A 20,467-nucleotide genomic window follows, 5' to 3' on the forward strand; every position below is an offset into this window, starting at 1 on the left:
ATCATTGTTCTCAGCAGCACATCGCTCGGCGAAAACTGCAGATGTGCTGCTGATAACAAAATATTGTATGGGGACAGATTGATCTACTAGAGATTGCTCTGTCCCTGTTATTATTACTCAGGCGGTGGAAAGAGGCCTGGAAACAAGAGTTGAAAGACTTCAATATTGTTGATTGCGCTCGTTTAGCGGCCTGAACTCAGCACATGTAACTACAACCGAAATGTTTCTGTGTGATGTACAATATGTTAGCATTTGGGACCCCATTATATCCTTTTGCTCAGAGCCTAACTTTGCCTAAAACTGGCCCTGACTGTACCCAGTAAACTAAGTGATACATCATTGGATTTAGGGTCTTTTTGCCTACATCATGCTGCTGTCAGATGAGATAGCAAAAATCTGCTGACATATTCTGTTTAATCTCCTGGCCAAATTTTAAAGAATTGCAAAATTTTGGCAACTTTGCTCAGCACTACCAGTAAGGTCATATCATCATTTTGGGATTCTGTATGCTAAGCTAACATCACGAAACAATCACTGACCTCAGGGAGAGCAGTCAAAGAAAACACTTCGGCAGCCGGCAAAGGCGCTCAATCAGTGAAATCCTAGGTGCATTGCTCCCTGGGAAATACGAATATGCAAATAAAGTCCGTGGAGCCTCATTTAAGAGTCACGGGACTAGACAGATCTTCCTCCAGGGAAGGACCCAGCCAAGGAGTATCTCCTTTCGGAAACCACCAATACCACCATAAGACAAAAGTTGATAAAGGAAACATGAATTTTCTCAGAAGACATTGAAGCAAATGTGATGTGACTGCAAGTGTGGTAATATTATCATGTTTATAAAGAATGAAATATAGAAATTAGATTATGAGCTTGATTGTTAAAAATTATTGTACTGTAAATAACATTTTCAGCATCAGTTCATTCTAGTCAGGTAACTAAATATATTTCATAGCTTCAGCTAGGCACACTGTGCAAACACTGCTTGACCATTAGATTTGTCAACATCTTTAATCCCTTCCCGACCTGTGACACAGCGTATGCGTCATGAAAGTCGGTGCCAATCCGACCTGTGACGCATATGCTGTGTCATGTGGAGATCGCCCTACTGCAGGTGGGATGACCGGAGTCAATGAAAGATCACCCGACCCGCAGGTACAGGGGGCTTTGTACTTCACCCCAGGGGTGTGGCTATGCCCCCCGGTGGCTATGATCGCTCTGATTGGCTGTTGAAAGTGAAACAGCCAATCAGAGCAATTGTAATATTTCACCAATGAAATTTGGTGAAATATTACAATCCAGCCATGGCCGATGCTGCAATAGCATCGGCCATGGCTGGAGACCGAGATCTGACCCCCCCACGAATTACGGGGCGATCTGCCCCCGCCACCGACTAATGGCAGCGATCTGCCGCCGTCAGTATTTGCTCACACTCCCCTGCCCTCCGCTCCCCCCACCTTCCGATCCCCCCCTCCCCCTGGTACCTCCTGAGTCCCGGTGTCCCTCCCAGATCATTCATGGGTGCCGCCATCTTCTGCCAGATTCATTCATTCCTTCCTGGTACATTTTGATCACTGTGATAAACCCTATCACAGTGATCAAAGTAAAAAAAAGTAAATAAACCCCATGTTTATCACCCCCATAGGTAAGTAGATGTAATAAAGAATCTTTATTTTTCCATTAGGGTTAGAATTAGGGTTTGTTAGGCATTGGGTTCCTGCCTCTGCACAGGAGGAAACCTGACCCTTGCCTTCAGCAGTCTCCCATTCCTCTGGCCGCAGAGGAGCCTGCTCAGCAAAGATATCGTTACAGATGTCTTGCTCAGTCTACTACTGTTGGCTTGGGTACTGCTGCCAATCAGGGTTCAGCTACAGTAACCTGCAATAGCCAGCAGCATGCAAATCTTGGGACTAAGTCCTTCTTTCAGCCCACTGAGCATGCCCGTGAGAAGTCCTCTCATTGGAGGTCTGAGGTCACATGCTCAGGTCCTATTGCTGCTCCCATTGGACCACTAGGAAGGTCCTAGAAGGACACTGCTATAAAAAAGTCGCAGGGCCGCACGGCCATGTGCTAGTATAGACAGTAATTTGTAGTGGTGTGTGGGATGATGGATGGTTATGAACCACTGACTGACTCATTATGAAACCCTTTCCTTTTGATATGCATGTTAATAGGGTTTAGGTTTAGAGTCAGCACCGAGTAGTGGCACTGCCTAGCGCTGCAGTGCTCCCAGCTCCTCTCACATGTTAGCGCCAGTGTGCGCCAAGCTATAAGGCACCATTGTACCACATCTACTGCAGCGCCTGTCAGATCAGCGCCGTGCGCACTTCCATACTATTGAAGTGCGCTTTTCAGTCCTGAGTCTAGGCTGGCTAGTGGTGTCCACCAGTACGGCACTGTATGCACTTTAGTGCGGTTTCCGTTTAGTTTTGTTTCTTCCTGGCACCGCATTTGTGGCGTCGAGTGCTAGTGGTCTAGAAGGACTCTTAACACAGCGTCTGTGGGGCTGAGTCCTGAGACTGTACACTAGCGAACACTCCACCGAGTCCTATGACATTAACAGGCTCCAGCATTTGTTACAGCAGCTCTGTGATGTAAGAGAGTTTGCTTCCCGCCAGTGTTTTGTTAGTACTCTGCCATTACTGAGCAGCAGTTTAGCATCCCTGCACGGTGGACCCCGGGTTGCAATCGCACTTTCTCTTACTTTATATTTAGTGCGATCCGCAACCCTAACAGGGTTAGGGTTAGAATTAGTGTTAGGGTTGGAATTAGGGTTAGACTTAGAATTAGGGTTGGGATTAGGGTTGGGGTTGTAATTAGAGTTAAGATTAGGGTTAGGGGTGTGCTGGGGTTGGGATTAAGATTAGGCTTATAGTTAGGGTTAGGGTTAGGATTAGGGGTTTGTTGGGGTTAGGGTTGTAGTTAGGGTTAGGGTTGTGTTGGGGTTAGGGTTGAGTTAGAATTGAGGGGGTTCCACTATTTAGGCACATCAGGGAGTCTTCTTAGGCGACATGGCACCACCATTGATTCCAGCCAATTTTGCATTAAAAAAAAATCAAATGGTGCTCCCTCCCTTCCGAGCCCCAACGTGTGCCAATCAGTAGTTTACCCCCAAATATGGGGTGTCAGCCTACTCAGGAAAAATTGCACAACAACTTTGAGGGTCTAATTTCCCCTATTAACCTTGGAAAAATAAAAAATTGGGGACTAAAAAATGATTTTTGTGGAAAAAAAAATATTTTTATCTTCATGGCTCTGCGATATAAAATTCTGTGAAGCACTTGGGGGTTCAAAGTGCTCACCACACACCTAGATAAACTCCTTAGGGGGTCTAGTTTTCAAAATGGGGTCACTTGTGGGGGGTTTCTACTGTTTAGGCACATCAGGGGCTCTGCAAATGTAACATGACACTGGCAGACCATTCCATCAAGTCAGCATTTCAAATCGTCACTCCTCCCCTTCCGAGCCCCGACGTATGCCCTAACAGTTTCCACCCATATGGGGTGCCAGCATACTCAGAACAAACTGGACAACAACTTTCGGAGTTCAATTTCTCCTGTTACCCTTATGAAAATTAAAAATTGTGGGCTAAAAAAATCATTTTTTGAGGCAAAAAATGATTTTTTATATTTCACGGCTCTGCATTATAAACTTCTGTGAAGCACTTTGGGGTTCAATGTGCTCATCACAAATCTAGATAAGTTCCTTTGGGGGTCTAGTTTCCAAAATGGGGTCACTTGTGGAGGGTTTCTACTGTTTAGGCACATCAGGGGCTCTGCACACGTAACATGACGCCCGCAGACCATTCCATCAAGTTGGCATTTCAAAACATCACTACTTCCCTTCCAACCCCCGACATGTGCCCAATCAGTGGTTCTCCCCCACATATGGAGTTACGGCGTACTCAGGACAAACTGTACAGCAACCTTCGGGCTCCAATTTCTCCTGTTACCCTTGTGAAAATAAAAAATTGTGGGCTAAAAAATCATTTTTGAGGGGAAAAAATGATTTTTTATTTTCACAGCTCTGCATTATAAACTTCTGTGAAGCACTTGCGGGTTCAAAGTGCTCATCACACATCTATATAAGTTCCTTGGGGGCTCTAGTTTCCAAAATGGGGTCACTTGTGGGGTTTTTCCGCTGTTTAGGCACATCAGGGGCTCCGCAAATGTAACATGACGCCCGCAGACCATTCCATTAAGTCGGCATTTCAAAACGTCACTACTTTCCTTCCGAGCCCCGACGTATGCCCAAACAGTGGTTACCCCAATATGGGGTACCTGCATACTCAGGACAAACTGGACAACAACTTTTGGGGTCCAATTTCTCATGTTACCCTTGTGAAAATAAAAAATTGTGGGCTAAAAAATCATTTTTGAGGGGAAAAAATGATTTTTTATTTTCACAGTTCTGCATTATAAACTTCTGTGAAGCACTTGCGGGCTCAAAGTGCTCACCACACATCTAGATAGGTTCCTAGGTTCCTTTCGGGGTCTAGTATCCAAAATGGGGTCACTTGTGGGGGGTTTCTACTGTTTAGGCACATCAGGGGCTCTGCACACGTAACATGACGCTCGCAGACCATTCCATCAAGTTGGCATTTCAAAATATCACTACTTCCCTTCCGAGCCCCGACGTGTGCCCAAACAGTGGTTCTCCCCCACATATGGAGTTCCGGCGTACTCAGGACAAACTGGACAACAACCTTTGGGCTCCAGTTTCTCCTGTTACCCTTGTTAAAATAAAAAATTGTGGGCTAAAAAATCATTTTTGAGGAGAAAAAAAGATTTTTTATTTTCACAGCTCTGTATTATAAACTTCTGTGAAGCACTTGCGGGTTCAAAGTGCTCACCACACATCTATATAAATTCCTTGGGGGGTCTAGTTTCCAAAATGGGGTCATTTGTGGGGTTTTTCTGCTGTTTAGGCACATCAGGGGCTCCGCAAATGTAACATGACGCCCCCAGACCATTCCATTAAGTCAGGATTTCAAAACGTCACTACTTTCCTTCCGAGCCCCGACGTATGCCCAAACAGTGGTTCCCACCAATATGGGGTACCAACATACTCAGGAAAAACTGGACAACAACTTTTTGGGTCCAATTTTTCCTGTTACCCTTGTGAAAATAAAAAATTGTGGGCTAAAAAAAATCATTTTTTGAGGAAAAAAATCATTTTTTATTTTCACGGCTCTGCATTATAAACTTCTATGAAGCACTTGGGGTTCAGAGTGCTCACCACACATCTAGATAAGTTCTTTGGGGGGTCTAGTTTCCAAAAGGGGGTCACTTGTGGGGGAGCTTCAATGTTTAGGCACACGGGGCTCTCCATACGTGACATAGTGTCTGCTAATGATTGGAGCTAATTTTCCATTCAAAAAGTCAAATGACGCTCCTTCCCTTCCGAACCCTGCCGTGCGCCCAAACAGTGGTTCCCCCCCACATATGGGTTACCAGCATACTCAGGACAAACTAGACAACAACTTTGATGGTCCAGTTTTTCCTTTCACCCTTGTGAAAATAAAAAATTGTGGGCTAAAAAATCATTTTTGAGGAAAAAAAATGATTTTTATTTTCACGACTGCGTTATAAACTTCTGTGAAGCACTTGGGGGTTCAAAGTGCTCACCACACATCTAGATAGGTTCCTAGGTTCCATTCAGGGTCTAGTTTCCAAAATGGGGTCACTTGTGGGGGGTTTCTACTGTTTAGGCACATCAGGGGCTCTGCAGACGTAACATAATGCCCGCAGACCATTCCATCAAGTCGGCATTTCAAAACGTCACTACTTCCCTTCTGAGCCCTTATGTGTGCCAAACAGTGGTTCTCTCCCATATGTGGGGTACCAGCATACTCAGGACAAACTGGACAACAACTTTTGGGGTCCAATTTCTCCTGTTACCCTTGTGAAAATAAAATATTGCGGGCCAAAAATTCATTTTTTGGGGGAAAAAATGATTTTTTATTTTCACAGCTCTGCATTATAAACTTCTATGAAGCACTTGGGGTTCAGAGTGATCACAACACATCTAGATAAGTTCTTTGGGGGGTCTAGTTTCCAAAATGGGGTCACTTGTGGGGGAGCTCCAATGTTTAAGCACACAGGGGCTCTCCATACGCGACATGGTGTCCGCTAACGATTGGAGCTAATTTTCCATTCAAAAAAGTCAAATGGCACTCCTTCCCTTCCACACCCTGCCATGCTCCCAAACAGTGGTTTATGACTACATATGAGGTATCAGTGTACTCAGGAAAAATTTCCCAACAAATTTTAGGATCTATTTTATCCTTTTGCCCATGTGAATATGAAAAAATTGAGAAAAAATTAAGGCTAAAAGAACATTTTTGTGAAAAAAAAGTACCTTTTCATTTTTACAGATCAATTTGTGAAGCACCTGGGGGTTGAAAGTGCTCATTATGCATCTAGGTGACTTCCTTAGGGGGTCTAGTTTCCAAAATGGGGTCATTTGTGGGGGAGCTCAAAAATTTAGGAAAACCGGGGTTCACCAAAACACAACATGGTGTCTGCTAACGATTGGAGCTAGAGTTGAGCGACTTTTAGTTTTTTAGGGTCGAGTTTCGTTTCGTGAAACCCGACTTTTCCAAAAGTCGGGTCGAGCAAGATCGTCCGATTATAGGGAAAAGTCGGGGTCGTCCCGAAACACGAAACCCAATGTAAGTCAATGGGGAATAAAAGTCGGCAGTGAGAGGAGGACAGGAAACACACCTACAGTGCTCATTTGAATGCCAAAAGCATAAATTCTTCTTACTTAAGCTTGTCAACCTTAATTAACTTCATAATACAAGTTACGCACTGAAAAATGGGGGTTATTTGGCTACAGTTGTGGGGGGGGAGGGCTGGCTGCAGGTTTTCATGTGCCCTGGGCGAAAGAGCGCCCCTTTAACACATACCACAACTCATCATGCTCCGATACGGCAGAGAAATAGCGGTATAGTACAATGAAAAATACTTCACTTTTTACATCTCATGACAAGGCCCATCTATTTCTCCATACAGAATCATTGGTCCCATATAATGTTTGAAACAGTATATGATGAGCTCCACATAATGCTACAGTATATGTTGGTCCCCATGGATGAAGCTCCACTGTCTTATGGGCCCAAATAATGCTCCAAACATAATGGGCCCCATTTCTAATGCTCTAGTGTATAATGGGCCCTGTAAATGCTGCTCCAGTGTCTGATGTCCACCTTTGGAATGTTCCAGTGTATGGTGGGCCCCATCTATACTTCTCCAGAGTATAGTGCTCCCCAAAAATTGCTGTCCCAACATTGAAAACAATGAAATAAGTCTCCTCGCTAGGGAATCCCTGTACTAGTCTGGACTCCTCGTCGTCCCCATCTTCCATCTCAATGCACAGTATTTCAACCTTGCAAGTGCTGTGATGCTGAGCAAGCAGGGGGGGCACACTCGTTGGCGACGGCACTGGCACAGGGCCTCTGATAGTACGGTGGTGTGTCTGATGGCGGGTGGGCCGAACCTGCACTTTCATCTGCAGCTTCCTCTTTGTCACCGTGTAAGATGGAACTGTATATGGGAAGGGTAACCTGAGTTTCATCAGGGTCAGATTCAGGCCGTGTAGCGTGCGAGCGGAATGTAGTGGTCTGGGTCAATGTACCAGCAGATTCATCGAGCAGTGGCTGGGCATCAGTGCACTTGTGTCGCCCCCAGGAGTACGGTCGCCACAGTGGCATTACCTTCTTCCTAGGGAGTGTGATGTCATGCTTGGGAGCAACGAACGATCTCTCTAGCAGGTTAACTGTTTGGGCGGCGTTATTCCCACGAGTCATGACCCTCCAAACAGCGTTCATGAAGGCAAAGTGTTTGTTTTACGTGGGCAGTATGGTTGCAAAGCTGAACCTTAAAGGAATGTCCAGAAGGGCACCACCAGGAGTGGAGCCTACGGTTAAATTCGACTCCACCTGGGAAACCTCAACCATTCCAGCTACAGAACAGATGCACACATTGCAAGCTTAATTCCGTAAACGAACGAGACTCCGTCATGCCCCGCGGTCCGAGTCCGGCTTACTAGAGGGACACGTGAGGCTCTGGAACATGAGATTGGCCAATAACTGGTGTGTCATGCCCTTACATGTCCGTGGCTGCATGTGCGCTACACTGAAAAGGCCAGCGTTTGTCGCTTACAGGTGCAGATAACCCGCTGAACAACGTTAGTGATGGGGATCACTGATTACAATTATTACCCGCGAACAATGATTTCCCAGTAAGTGCAGGTCAACTGCAGTTCCGGAATTAGGCCTAACCGTCATTCCTGAAAAAATGAAAAACTTACGTGTGCAAACCACAGGTGCTGTAGCTTGCTTATCAGCTCGCCAGCCGTTCTCACGCCCAGTATGGATTACACGTGATTGCACAAAGGTTAGAAAGGGTACCGTATCCCCGGATAACATGTATGGATAGCGTACACATTCAAAATATATGTCTCAGGAGGCAGGCTCAGACGGTGTTAGGCCCAGTATGGATTGCACGTGATTGCACAAAGGTTAGAAAGGGTACCGTATCCCCGGATAACATGTATGGATAGCGTACACATTCAAAATATATGTCTCAGGAGGCAGGCTCAGATGGTGTTAGGCCCAGTATGGATTGCACGTGATTGCACAAAGGTTAGAAAGGGTACCGTATCCCCGGATAACATGTATGGATAGCGTACACATTCAAAATATATGTCTCAGGAGGCAGGCTCAGACGGTGTTAGGCCCAGTATGGATTGCACGTGATTGCACAAAGGTTAGAAAGGGTACCGTATCCCCAGATAACATGTATGGATAGCGTACACATTCAAAATATATGTCTCAGGAGGCAGGCTCAGACGGTGTTAGGCCCAGTATGGATTGCACGTGATTGCACAAAGGTTAGAAAGGGTACCGTATCCCCGGATAACATGTATGGATAGCGTACACATTCAAAATATATGTCTCAGGAGGCAGGCTCAGACGGTGTTAGGCCCAGTATGGATTGCACGTGATTGCACAAAGGTTAGAAAGGGTACCGTATCCCCGGATAACATGTATGGATAGCGTACACATTCAAAATATATGTCTCAGGAGGCAGGCTCAGACGGTGTTAGGCCCAGTATGGATTGCACGTGATTGCACAAAGGTTAGAAAGGGTACCGTATCCCCAGATAACATGTATGGATAGCGTACACATTCAAAATATATGTCTCAGGAGGCAGGCTCAGACGGTGTTAGGCCCAGTATGGATTGCACGTGATTGCACAAAGGTTAGAAAGGGTACCGTATCCCCGGATAACATGTATGGATAGCGTACACATTCAAAATATATGTCTCAGGAGGCAGGCTCAGATGGTGTTAGGCCCAGTATGGATTGCACGTGATTGCACAAAGGTTAGAAAGGGTACCGTATCCCCGGATAACATGTATGGATAGCGTACACATTCAAAATATATGTCTCAGGAGGCAGGCTCAGACGGTGTTAGGCCCAGTATGGATTGCACGTGATTGCACAAAGGTTAGAAAGGGTACCGTATCCCCGGATAACATGTATGGATAGCGTACACATTCAAAATATATGTCTCAGGAGGCAGGCTCAGACGGTGTCAGGCACAGTATGGATTTGACGGCCCAGATTACACAGCGGAGGAGCAGGGAGAGGTAAAGATTGCAAATGCTGGGGCCCTGCCCAAGCAAGGGGGGCCCACTCGTGGGCGTCGGTACTGGCACTGGGCCCCTCATAGTACAGCGGTGTGTCTGACGGCGGGTGTGCACCACCACCGTCAGAGACACTTGATTGCACTATGAGAGACCCTGTGCCAGTGCCCGCACCCAAGAGTCGGCCTACCAACCTGTCCAGGGCAACGGCACTCGCACGGTGTCGTGCGCTAGGTGGTGACCCCGGCCATGGGGGGGGAGGCAGCACAGTTAGGGAGTTTTAGAAAGTGGCATATGTTGATGTTGGACATTCAGCTGATGCAAAAGGCGAAATAGGTCAAGTTCCAGGAAGAGGTGGACCAAAGCAAGCCATTTTTCTGTCACCCTATGTGTCATCAGGGGAAGGTGGGACAAAATCCTTGGAAACCCATGCATGGTTCATTTTAATGAAGGTTAGATCATCCACATTTTGGGTTGACAGAGGGGTCCTTTTTTCTGTCAGGATTGATCCAGCTGCACTGAAGACTCTTTCCGATAGCACACTTGCAGCTGGGCAAGCGAGCTCCTGTAAGGCATATTGTGCCAATTCAGGCCAGGTGTCCAGTTTAGCGGCCCAATAGTCAAAGGGGAATGACCTGTGTGGGAGAACATCGATATGGGAGGAAAAGTAGTTTGTAACCATGGTTGACAACTGCTGTCTCCTGTCACTTTCCATCGATGCAGTATTACCAGTTGTGTGAGCGGTATTTGAAAAATCAGTCCACAACATTGTCATGAAACCCCTGTCTCCAACGCCACTTCTGCTGTGTGCACCACGAACACCTCTGCCAAGCTGCCCCCGGCCCATACGGCTCGTGTGAGAACCATCACCGCTGCTGTGTGCTGGGAATGCCTCAAGCAACCGATTTACCAGAGTTGCTTGTTTATTAGCCAATATTAGGTCAAGGTTCTCCTGTGGCATGATGTTTTGTAATTTGCCTTTACAGCGTGGATCCAGGATGCTGGCCAACCAGTAGTCATCATCGTTCATCATTTTGGCAATGCGGGGGTCCCTTTTTAGGATCCGCAAGGCATAATCTGACATGTGGGCCAATGTTCCCGGTGTCAATGATGCACTGCGAGTGCTGGTTGGAGGAGCACTTTCTGTCAAATCCACATCCCTCCAGTCACGCACAAACCCTGTACCAGACCTTGCCACGCCAACATTTTCACTTGCCCCACGAGATGCATCCTCCTCCCCTAAGTAATCATCCCCATCATCCTCCTCCTCCTCTTCTTCCTCCACCTCGTCCAGGAGAGGTCCCTGAGCAGACAATGGCTGAATGTCATCAAGGATTCCCTCCTCCTCTTCCTCCTCATCAACATTGGCTGCAGACGCCTGCTCCTTAAGGTGCGTCAAAGTTTGCATGAGCAGACGCATAAGTGGGATGCTCATGCTTAGGATGGTGTCGTCTGCGCTTACCAGCCGTGTGCATTCCTCAAAACACTGAAGGACTTTACAGAGGTCTTTCAGCTTCGACCACTGCACACCTGTCAACTCCATGTCTGCTCTCAAAGTGCCTGGCCGTGTATCCTCCCACAAATGCATTATGGCCTGCCTCTGCTCGCACAGCCGCTCCACCATGTGCAGGGTGGAGTTCCACCTTGTTTCAATGTCGATAATGAGGCGGTGGTTGGGAAGGTGGAGCAATCGCTGCAGCTTCTGCATACGAACGGAGTGTACAGGCGACCGGCGGATGTGCGCGCACAGTCTTCGCACCTTCTGGAGCAGGGCTGTTAACTCCGGATAATTTTTGAGGAAGCACTGCACCACCAGGTTCAAGGTGTGAGACAAGCAAGGTATGTGGCTGAGTTTTGAAAGGGCTATGGCTGCCACAAAATTACGGCCGTTATCACTAACTACCTTGCCTGCCTCAAGATGTACACTGCCCAGCCATGACTCAGTTTGTCACTTCAAGTACTCGGCCAGCACCTCGGCGGTATGTCTGTCGCCCAAACACATCATCTGCAACACAGCCTGCTGACGCTTTCCACTAGCTGCTCGATAGGGGGACACATCGTGTGCAACAGTGGCAGCTGCAGATGGAGTGCTCGTACGACTGCGCTCTGTGGACGAGCTTTCGTTTCTGGAGGAGGAGGAGGAGGAGGGTGGAACGCCTACAGCCAACTGTTTCCTATACCGTGGGCTAGGCAGCACTGTCCCACCACCGCTGTCCCCTGTGGACCCTACATCCACCACATTAACCCAGTGCGCAGTGATGGACACGTAACGGCCCTGGCCATGCCGACTGGACCATGCATCAGTTGTGAGGTGCACCTTTCCGCTCACTGACTGCTTGAGTGCATGGACAATGCGGTCTTTCACATGATGGTGGAGGGCTGGGATGGCTTTGCGAGAGAAGAAGTGGTGACTGGGTAGGTCATAGCGTGGTACTGCATAGGCCATGAGTTCGTGGAAAGCTGTGCTTTCCACCAACCGAAAGGGCATCATCTCAAACGAGATTAGTTTGGCAATGTGGGCGTTCAAACCCAGTGTACGCGGATGAGAGACTGAGTACTTTCTTGACCTACTCATAGTGTCTGGGAGGGTGAGCTGGACTTGAGAGCTGCATATGGTGGAAGTAGCGGTGGACAGGGCGGACTGAGAGAGGGTTGATGATGGTGATGGAGTTGGTGTTCTTTCTGATGGCATAGAATCAGTCTTTCGTTGATATAACAGTGGGATTCCCTGACTGCTGTGGCCTTGCAACGACACCTCAACATTTGCTGCTGTGCTAACCGGTGGGCTTACAGTGGGGGAAACAATGTAGCGTTGATGACTACCTTCGTTGTGATCAGTTGCACATGTGGCACTTGAGGTTTGGTGTTGTGTCCACGCTTGCAAGTGCATGCTGGTTAAATGTCTAAGCATGCAACTGGTATTCAAATTTTTCAGATTTTTCCCTCGGCTAAAGGTCTTTGCGCACTTCTTACAGATAACCTTGGCCTGATCATGAGGATTTTGTTCAAAAAAGTGCCACACTGCACTCTTCCTACTTTGGCAGACATTTTGCGGCCTAGCACGCTGTGATCTTTTGACCCTCTGGACAAGCTGTCCAGCAACTTTTTTGATGTTTGGAACCTGTCTTTGGAGTGCTCCGGGCCTGCCAGATAACAGCTGTTGCGATGTCGATGTCTGCTGTGGATGCTCCTCATCTGAGCTTTGGAAGCAGCACCCTCTTCCCCCAATGGATGCCAATCTGGGTCAACAACTGGGCCATCCATCACCTCCTCTTCTATGTCATGTGCACCTTCCTCTGTGTCACCGTGTATGGTGGTATAGTGTGCGGGAAGGGGCACCTGAGTCTCATCAGGGTCAGAATCTGGCTCTGTACACTGCGAGGACAATGTAGTGCTCTGAGTGAATGTACCAGCAGAATCATCCATCAGCGGCTGTGCATCAGTGCACTCCATGTCAGATTCATCTTTGCCTGGGTAATTCACCATTTGACTTGATAATCCAGGCATAGTATGTGAAAACAGCTCCATGGAGTAATCAGTAGTATGGCCTGCGTCATCCTTCAATCTTGGTTGGGGTGAAGGACACAAGGAAAGGTGTGGTTCATGAACATGAGCCTCCAATGACGACTCAGTGCTTTTACTTTTTACAACTGAAGAAGAGGAGGCGATAGAGCTGGAGGCTGAGTCAGCAATGTAAGACAAAACTTTTTCCTGATGCTCTGGCTTTAAAAGCGGTTTGCCAACTCCTAGAAAACTAAGCGTTCGAGGCCTTATGTAGCCAGACGATGACGCAGGCTCAACACCTCCTGCATTCGGTCCTATTTTGCTCTTGCCACTACCATCAGATCCACCACCAACACCATCATTACCAGTTGCCAACCCCCGCCCAATTCCACGGCCTCTTCCACCAGCCTTCCTCATTTTTGGTAGAAATGTAGACAAAATCCAACAAACTATATAGTATGTAAAACAAGGTACAAGGTGTCTATAGGACAGGGGAGATTTTGAATTTCTGCACACACTTTTGGACACTGGACACTTTTGGATTGTGTGAGGCCCACTGATATCTGAGCGCTATGTGACAGGCTTGATGGCACAGCTGTGACCTAAGTGACTAGAGAATAAGTGAGATTTTGAATCTCTGCACACACTTTTGGACACTGGACACTTTTGGATTGTGTGAGGCCCACTGATATCTGAGCGCTATGTGACAGGCTTGATGGCACAGCTGTGACCTAAGTGACTAGAGGATAAGTGAGATTTTGAATCTCTGCACACACTTTTGGACACTGGACACTTTTGGATTGTGTGAGGCCCAATGAATATCTGAGCGCTATGTGACAGGCTCGATGGCACAGCTGTGACCTAAGTGACTAGAGGATAAGTGAGATTTTGAATCTCTGCACACACTTTTGGACACTGGACACTTTTGGATTGTGTGAGGCCCAATGAATATCTGAGCGCTATGTGACAGGCTCGATGGCACAGATGTGACCTAAGTGACTAGAGGATAAGTGAGATTGTGAATCTCTGCACACACTTTTGGACACTGGACACTTTTGGATTGTGTGAGGCCCACTGATATCTGAGCGCTATGTGACAGGCTTGATGGCACAGCTGTGACCTAAGTGACTAGAGGATAAGTGAGATTTTGAATCTCTGCACACACTTTTGGACACTGGACACTTTTGGATTGTGTGAGGCCCAATGAATATCTGAGCGCTATGTGACAGGCTTGATGGCACAGCTGTGACCTAAGTGACTAGAGGATAAGTGAGATTTTGAATCTCTGCACACACTTTTGGACACTGGACACTTTTGGATTGTGTGAGGCCCACTGATATCTGAGCGCTATGTGACAGGCTTGATGGCACAGCTGTGACCTAAGTGACTAGAGGATAAGTGAGATTTTGAATCTCTGCACACACTTTTGGACACTGGACACTTTTGGATTGTGTGAGGCCCACTGATATCTGAGCGCTATGTGACAGGCTCGATGGCACAGCTGTGACCTAAGTGACTAGAGGATAAGGGAGATTGGATTGCTTTTAAAAAAGCAGTTTGCGGAGCAGTGGGTAAACAGCAATGCCAGCCTGTCAGGAAGCCTTAAAAGGCAGCCCAACAACCAACACCACTGATACACCACTATATAGCCTCCCCTTGCACTGCACACAGTGACTGGTGTGTTGTGCAAGCCAAATTGCTATCAGCAGCAGAAGCATTTTTTTTTTCTTCTCAGCAGGACAAAAAAAAAAAATTGGGATTGCTTTTAAAAAAGCAGTTTGAGGCCCAATGAATATCTGAGCGCTATGTGACAGGCTCGATGGCACAGCTGTGACCAAAGTGACTAGAGGATAAGGGAGATTGGATTGCTTTTAAAAAAGCAGTTTGCGGAGCAGTGGGTAAACAGCAATGCCAGCCTGTCAGGAAGCCTTAAAAGGCAGCCCAACAACCAACACCACTGATACACCACTATATAGCCTCCCCTTGCACTGCACACAGTGACTGGTGTGTTGTGCAGGCCAAATTGCTATCAGCAGCAGAAGCATTTTTTTTTTCTTCTCAGCAGGACAAAAAAAAAAAATTGGGATTGCTTTTAAAAAAGCAGTTTGAGGCCCAATGAATATCTGAGCGCTATGTGACAGGCTTGATGGCACAGCTGTGACCAAAGTGACTAGAGGATAAGGGAGATTGGATTGCTTTTAAAAAAGCAGTTTGTGGAGCAGTGGGTAAACAGCAATGCCAGCCTGTCAGGAAGCCTTAGAAGGCAGCCCAACAACCAACACCACTGATACACCACTATATAGCCTCCCCTTGCACTGCACACACAGTGACTGGTGTGTTGTGCAGGCCAAATCGCTAGCAGCAGAAGCAGTTTTTTGGTCTTCTTCCCTGCCTAACGCTCTCCCTACAGAATCAGCAGCAACCTCTCCCTATACTGAGATCGGCAGAAGTAAGATGGCGGTCGGCGTGCACGCCCTTTTATACCCCCTGTGACGCCCACCAAAGCAAGCCAATCACTTGCATGCCCTTCTGAAAGATGGTGGTGACCCGTGCCTATGTCATCACATTGCCCACAGTGTCCATGGATCCTGATTGGCTGAAAAAGAGCGCAAAACAAACTTTTGAAACGCGACTTTGGCGCGTAAGTCGCCGACCTCGTGGCTGACCTCATCCTAGGGTCGGGTTTCGTTTCATGAAACCCGACTTTGACAAAAGTCGGCGACTTTTGAATTTTTTCGACCCGTTTCGCTCAACTCTAATTGGAGCTAATTTGTTCTTGTGTTTTTGCTAATTTAAAGTTGACTTCTGAAATTATTCAAAAGAACTATCTCAAGAGCACCAGAGTGTAAGCCACTTTATTTTACCTTTTATATCTTTTGTGCTGGTTAAATTTAGCCATGTTTTTAGCACTTTTTTCTTTAAGAATATGTTTAATTTAGTGTAGTTTAAAGTGAATGTGAACCTATGATTGTGAATGTGAACTATGATTAAGAATGATAGATCAATTCATGCCACGTTTCCTAATGTCTGCCCCTAATTTGAGCTGTTTTGGTACCTTTTGGGCCCCTCTGAAGGTGATGTCTATGCGTTTGGTGTTGCCTCACATTGAAGTCAATGGTGTTCGGCTATGTTCGGCAAACTGTTTGGTGACCATCTGAAAGTTTGGCAATCATAGCCGAACTGAACCTTAATAGGTTCGCTCATCTCTAGTGATGACTTAAAAAATATTGATATACAGTACTTTTATTGATGGACTTTCTACTCTTTGTCTCTGGTAGTATATTATGTGGTCTGTGGTACATTTCACTGTTGTATAACAGTTCAAAAAAACCTTGAAATTTTTTCTGTATTAAATTACTCACCCATATACTATTACGTGATTTGACAGCCCCCGAGAAGCCCACGCAAAATGTGGCACAATTCGGTGGCATATAACACTTCAAAAAAAGTTGAAACATTTTTCTGGATTCAATTACTTATCTACAGTATATACTATTACGAGCTCTGTGTTACATTTTCGTGTTGTATAACACTCAAAAAAGTATTGAAAAAAATTCTGGATTCAATTACTCATCTATAGAGTATTACATTATTTATGGTATTTAACTTTGGTATCAAACAAAAGAAAGTTTTGACTGCTGCAGGTGACCAATTTATTTATATTAAAAATAAATTTGGCTTCAAGAGACCTAGCAATTAGAAAGAACATAAGTCTTGCGTTAAGGGACAGGGAAGTGAAAGTGCTGGTGATGATGCACACAGACGCCAAGGACAAGGGACAGGTGCGACTACACCTGTTGCTGGAGCACAAGAAACATGCCCATCCATGACATATAGGTTCCTGACCAACTTTGCAGGGAGGCACGGTACACCACTTCTGAAGCCAGAGAAGTGCAAACAGGTGGTTGGTTGGATAGCAGATAATGCCTCTGGCATGCTTGACAGCATCACCCAGTCTTCCACACAGTTGAGTCTAGTCACCAGCTAAAAGTCTGAATCACTTAATCATCACCCTGATCCTCCTTCCTCTCACCATGCTTATTCCCAGGAGACTAATGATCCCACACTAGGACACTCTGAGAAGCTCTTTAAAACATAACTTCTTGATTGTGTCTTGTTACCCTGCATGTTCCAAGAACAGGAGGAAATGATGTTTAGTGATGCACAAAACTTAGAGCAGCCACGGCAACAAGAAAACAGCTGTGGAGAATGGCAAATTTTGCTTAAGCAGGAAAATGATGATGAGACACAGTGAGGATAAGTCAGATTGTTTCTAAGTCACCAAGTCAAGAGGACCAGGGTGCCGTGGTGGAAAACAAGCTGGCAGATGATGATGTCACAGTCCCAACCTGGGACTATGGCATGCAGAGCAAAACCAGCGGCACTGAGAGAGAGGGATTGGCAGTACTGAAACAGGCAGGAAGAGTCAGTAGGGTGACCAGAGGGAGAATGTGGGCAACTGTTCCACAGTGCAACGCCACTCTTGAACTTCTCCATCAAAGAGTTATATATTCCCCAGTCTGGAACTTTTTAAGGAGAGCTCTGAGACAAAAAATTGGTCATTTACAACCTGTGCCATGTCAAGATCAGCAGAGGCCTTACCACTAAGAGCCTAACCACCACCAGCATGATCAGGCACATGTCATCTAAGAACAGGACTTGATGGGCCGGACGTCTGGCTTCACAATTGGTGCCAGCACTGCCAGCAGGTGACACTACTGTCACTTTCCCTGTGCAAGGTGCTTCCCAGTCACATGTAATTGACACTGGTGCAGATAACTCCCACCTTGCACCTGTTCTTTCACATTCTGATGCACCATCATCAGGCTCTTCCAAATCTTTGTCCCAGCACAGTGTCTAGCTGTCCACAACCCAGGCTTTGGTAAGAAATAGAAAGCTTCCAGCCACTCACCCACACACCAAAAGACTAAAAGGGTACATTTCCAGGCTGCTTGCCTTGGAAATGTTGCCATTTAGGCTTGTTGGCATGGATGATTTCCGTCGACTCATGGTGGCAGCCGTCCTTCAATACTCTGTCCCAAACTGCAACTTTTTCTGCCAGTGTGACATCCTCGCCTTGTACCAGCACCTGTCCAGGAACATTACCCATGTCCTTACCAATGCAGTTACTAAGATTGTCCACTTAACGACTGACACGTGGACAAGAATTTGTGCCCAGCGATGCTACAATACTCTGCCGTCACACTTGGTGAACACTGTAGAGCAGTGTTCCCCTACTCCGGTCCTCAAGAGCCATCAACAGGTCATGTTTTCAGGATTTTTTTTTGCCAAGATGATCATCGCATCACCTGGACAGGCAATAATTCTATCACCTGTGCAGTACTAAGGAAATCCTGAAACCATGACCTGTTGGATGCTCTTGAGGACCAGAGTGTAGAGGCTGGAGATGAGTCCCACCCTGGCATGGCACATGTGCTCCCAACACTGAGGATTGCTGGCTCTACTTCTTTCAGTTCCTGCACCCCTCCTGCTCCTTGTTATCCTCCATCTCCAATGTGTTATCTCAGAGCACGTTGCTCACATCAACTGGAAGCAGGAAACTCTGCAGCTCTACCTTAGCAAAGAGAAAACAGGCTCTGTTCAAGCTAATTTGTCTAGGCGGCAAACCACATACCCCAGTACAGTTATTGAAAGGAAAAACAAACCAGACAGATCTGTGGCTCTAATCACTGAACCTACAACCAGACATGGTCATGTGAGATAATGGCCATAACCTAGTAGTGGCTGTCTAGCCTGGCAAGCTCACACATGTACCATGCTTAGCCCATCTTGGTTATTCAGCGGTTTATGACAACATATCAAGATTTGGCAAAGCTTCTGGTCAAGGTAAGCCTATTTTCACAAATTGGCTACAGCTGCTGCCACTCTGTCAGTGCTTCAACAGCACATACAAGTGCCAGCTCACCGACTGGTGTGCAACGTGCCCACTTGCTGGATCTCCACACTGCACATGCTGGCAAGGCTTTGAGAGCAGCAGAGGCCAGTTATTGAGTACCAGCACCCTTCGGTATTCTGGACAGCTTCTGCACATAACTTAAGAGTGGGCATAGATGTCTGAAAATTGTGTAGTTCTCCTAGACTTTGAGGCCTCTACAATGACAGTGATCTGAGATGACACTATCATAAGTGCAGCGATCTCACTTCAGTGCCTACTTAAACAGTTTCTGTTTGCAACTAAACACGAAGCTTTGCATGCGGACCAGGTGGAGACAGAGGTAGACATGGGACATGGAGATACTATCCAGCTGTGCTTCATCTCATCTGCTCAGCACATAATGGGTAACAATGAGGATGCGGAGGCTGAGGAGGAGGAGGAGCAGGAGCTGGAGGTACAGGGGCTGGTACCCACACAAGCTTTGTCCTGTCTCTCCTATATTGATGTACTGAGGAGCTGAATAAGGAGTAAGAGATGGAGGAGGAGATGGAGAGTAGTCATCATAGTGGAGACAGGGAAGTTTTGGCTGTAGGGACATTGGCACATATGGCAGAATTTATTGTACCGCTGCCTTTCCCGTGACCCACACATTACATTCATCCTGGCTAAAAAAGAGTACTGGTTGTTCAGCCTGCTAGTCACACGCTACAAGGAGAACCTTGCATCTCTCCTTCCTAATGCGGAGTGGTCTACTACAATGGTGCTATAGCAAAAGGCCATTATGGAAAATATATTGGAAAAGTTCCCATCAGAAAACATTAGTAGCAGGGGACAAGCTTCTTTGCCCAACCAAGAAGGAGAGGGGAGGGAGACACATATCAGTTACAGCATAGTCAGTGGAGCACTCTTAAAAGCCTGGGCCAATTTCATGACACCCTCTTAGTGTCCAGGTCTGGTTGACCAGGTATTGTTGACAAGAAGGGAAACATTTTTAAAGATAGTTAAGCAATACCTGGCCAACAAAACTATCATATGCTATAACGTATATACTCATGTATAAGCCGGGTTTTTCAGCACAATTTTTTGTGCTGAAAACACCACCCCTTGGCTTAAACACGAGTCAGCGGGGGGTGGGGAAGCAGCAGAGCAGTGGATCACAGGAGGAAGGAGGCAGGAGCCGGCTGCTGCAGCTAAAGCCTGTACCCGCTGTTAAAGAGAATTGAATATTCACTGCACTGGCAATGAATATTCATTTCTCTCATAGTGCACACAGTTACAGAGAAAGTTGACAGCTTCCTGCAGCTACTGGGCTATCACGGGTGCGCGTTACTTAAGAATTATGAATATTCACCTCTCTCCACTCCCATAGGCATGGAGAGAGGTGAATATTCATTTGCTTAATGAGCAAGGGA

At 46.6% G+C, this 20,467-nt stretch overlaps 1 long non-coding RNA gene across 3 annotated transcripts in view; it reads right to left on the bottom strand.

The window, feature by feature from the left end:
• LOC141048131 (uncharacterized) overlaps positions 1-20,467 on the bottom strand; it is a 425,218-nt gene that overhangs the window by 362,389 nt on the left and 42,362 nt on the right. The gene's annotated exons all lie outside the window — the stretch shown is intronic.

This window comes from Dendrobates tinctorius, unplaced genomic scaffold (assembly GCF_039654945.1).
Source record: "Dendrobates tinctorius isolate UK_male_01 unplaced genomic scaffold, ASM3965494v1 ptg000133l, whole genome shotgun sequence".
In the NCBI taxonomy this organism is placed as follows: domain Eukaryota; kingdom Metazoa; phylum Chordata; class Amphibia; order Anura; family Dendrobatidae; genus Dendrobates; species Dendrobates tinctorius.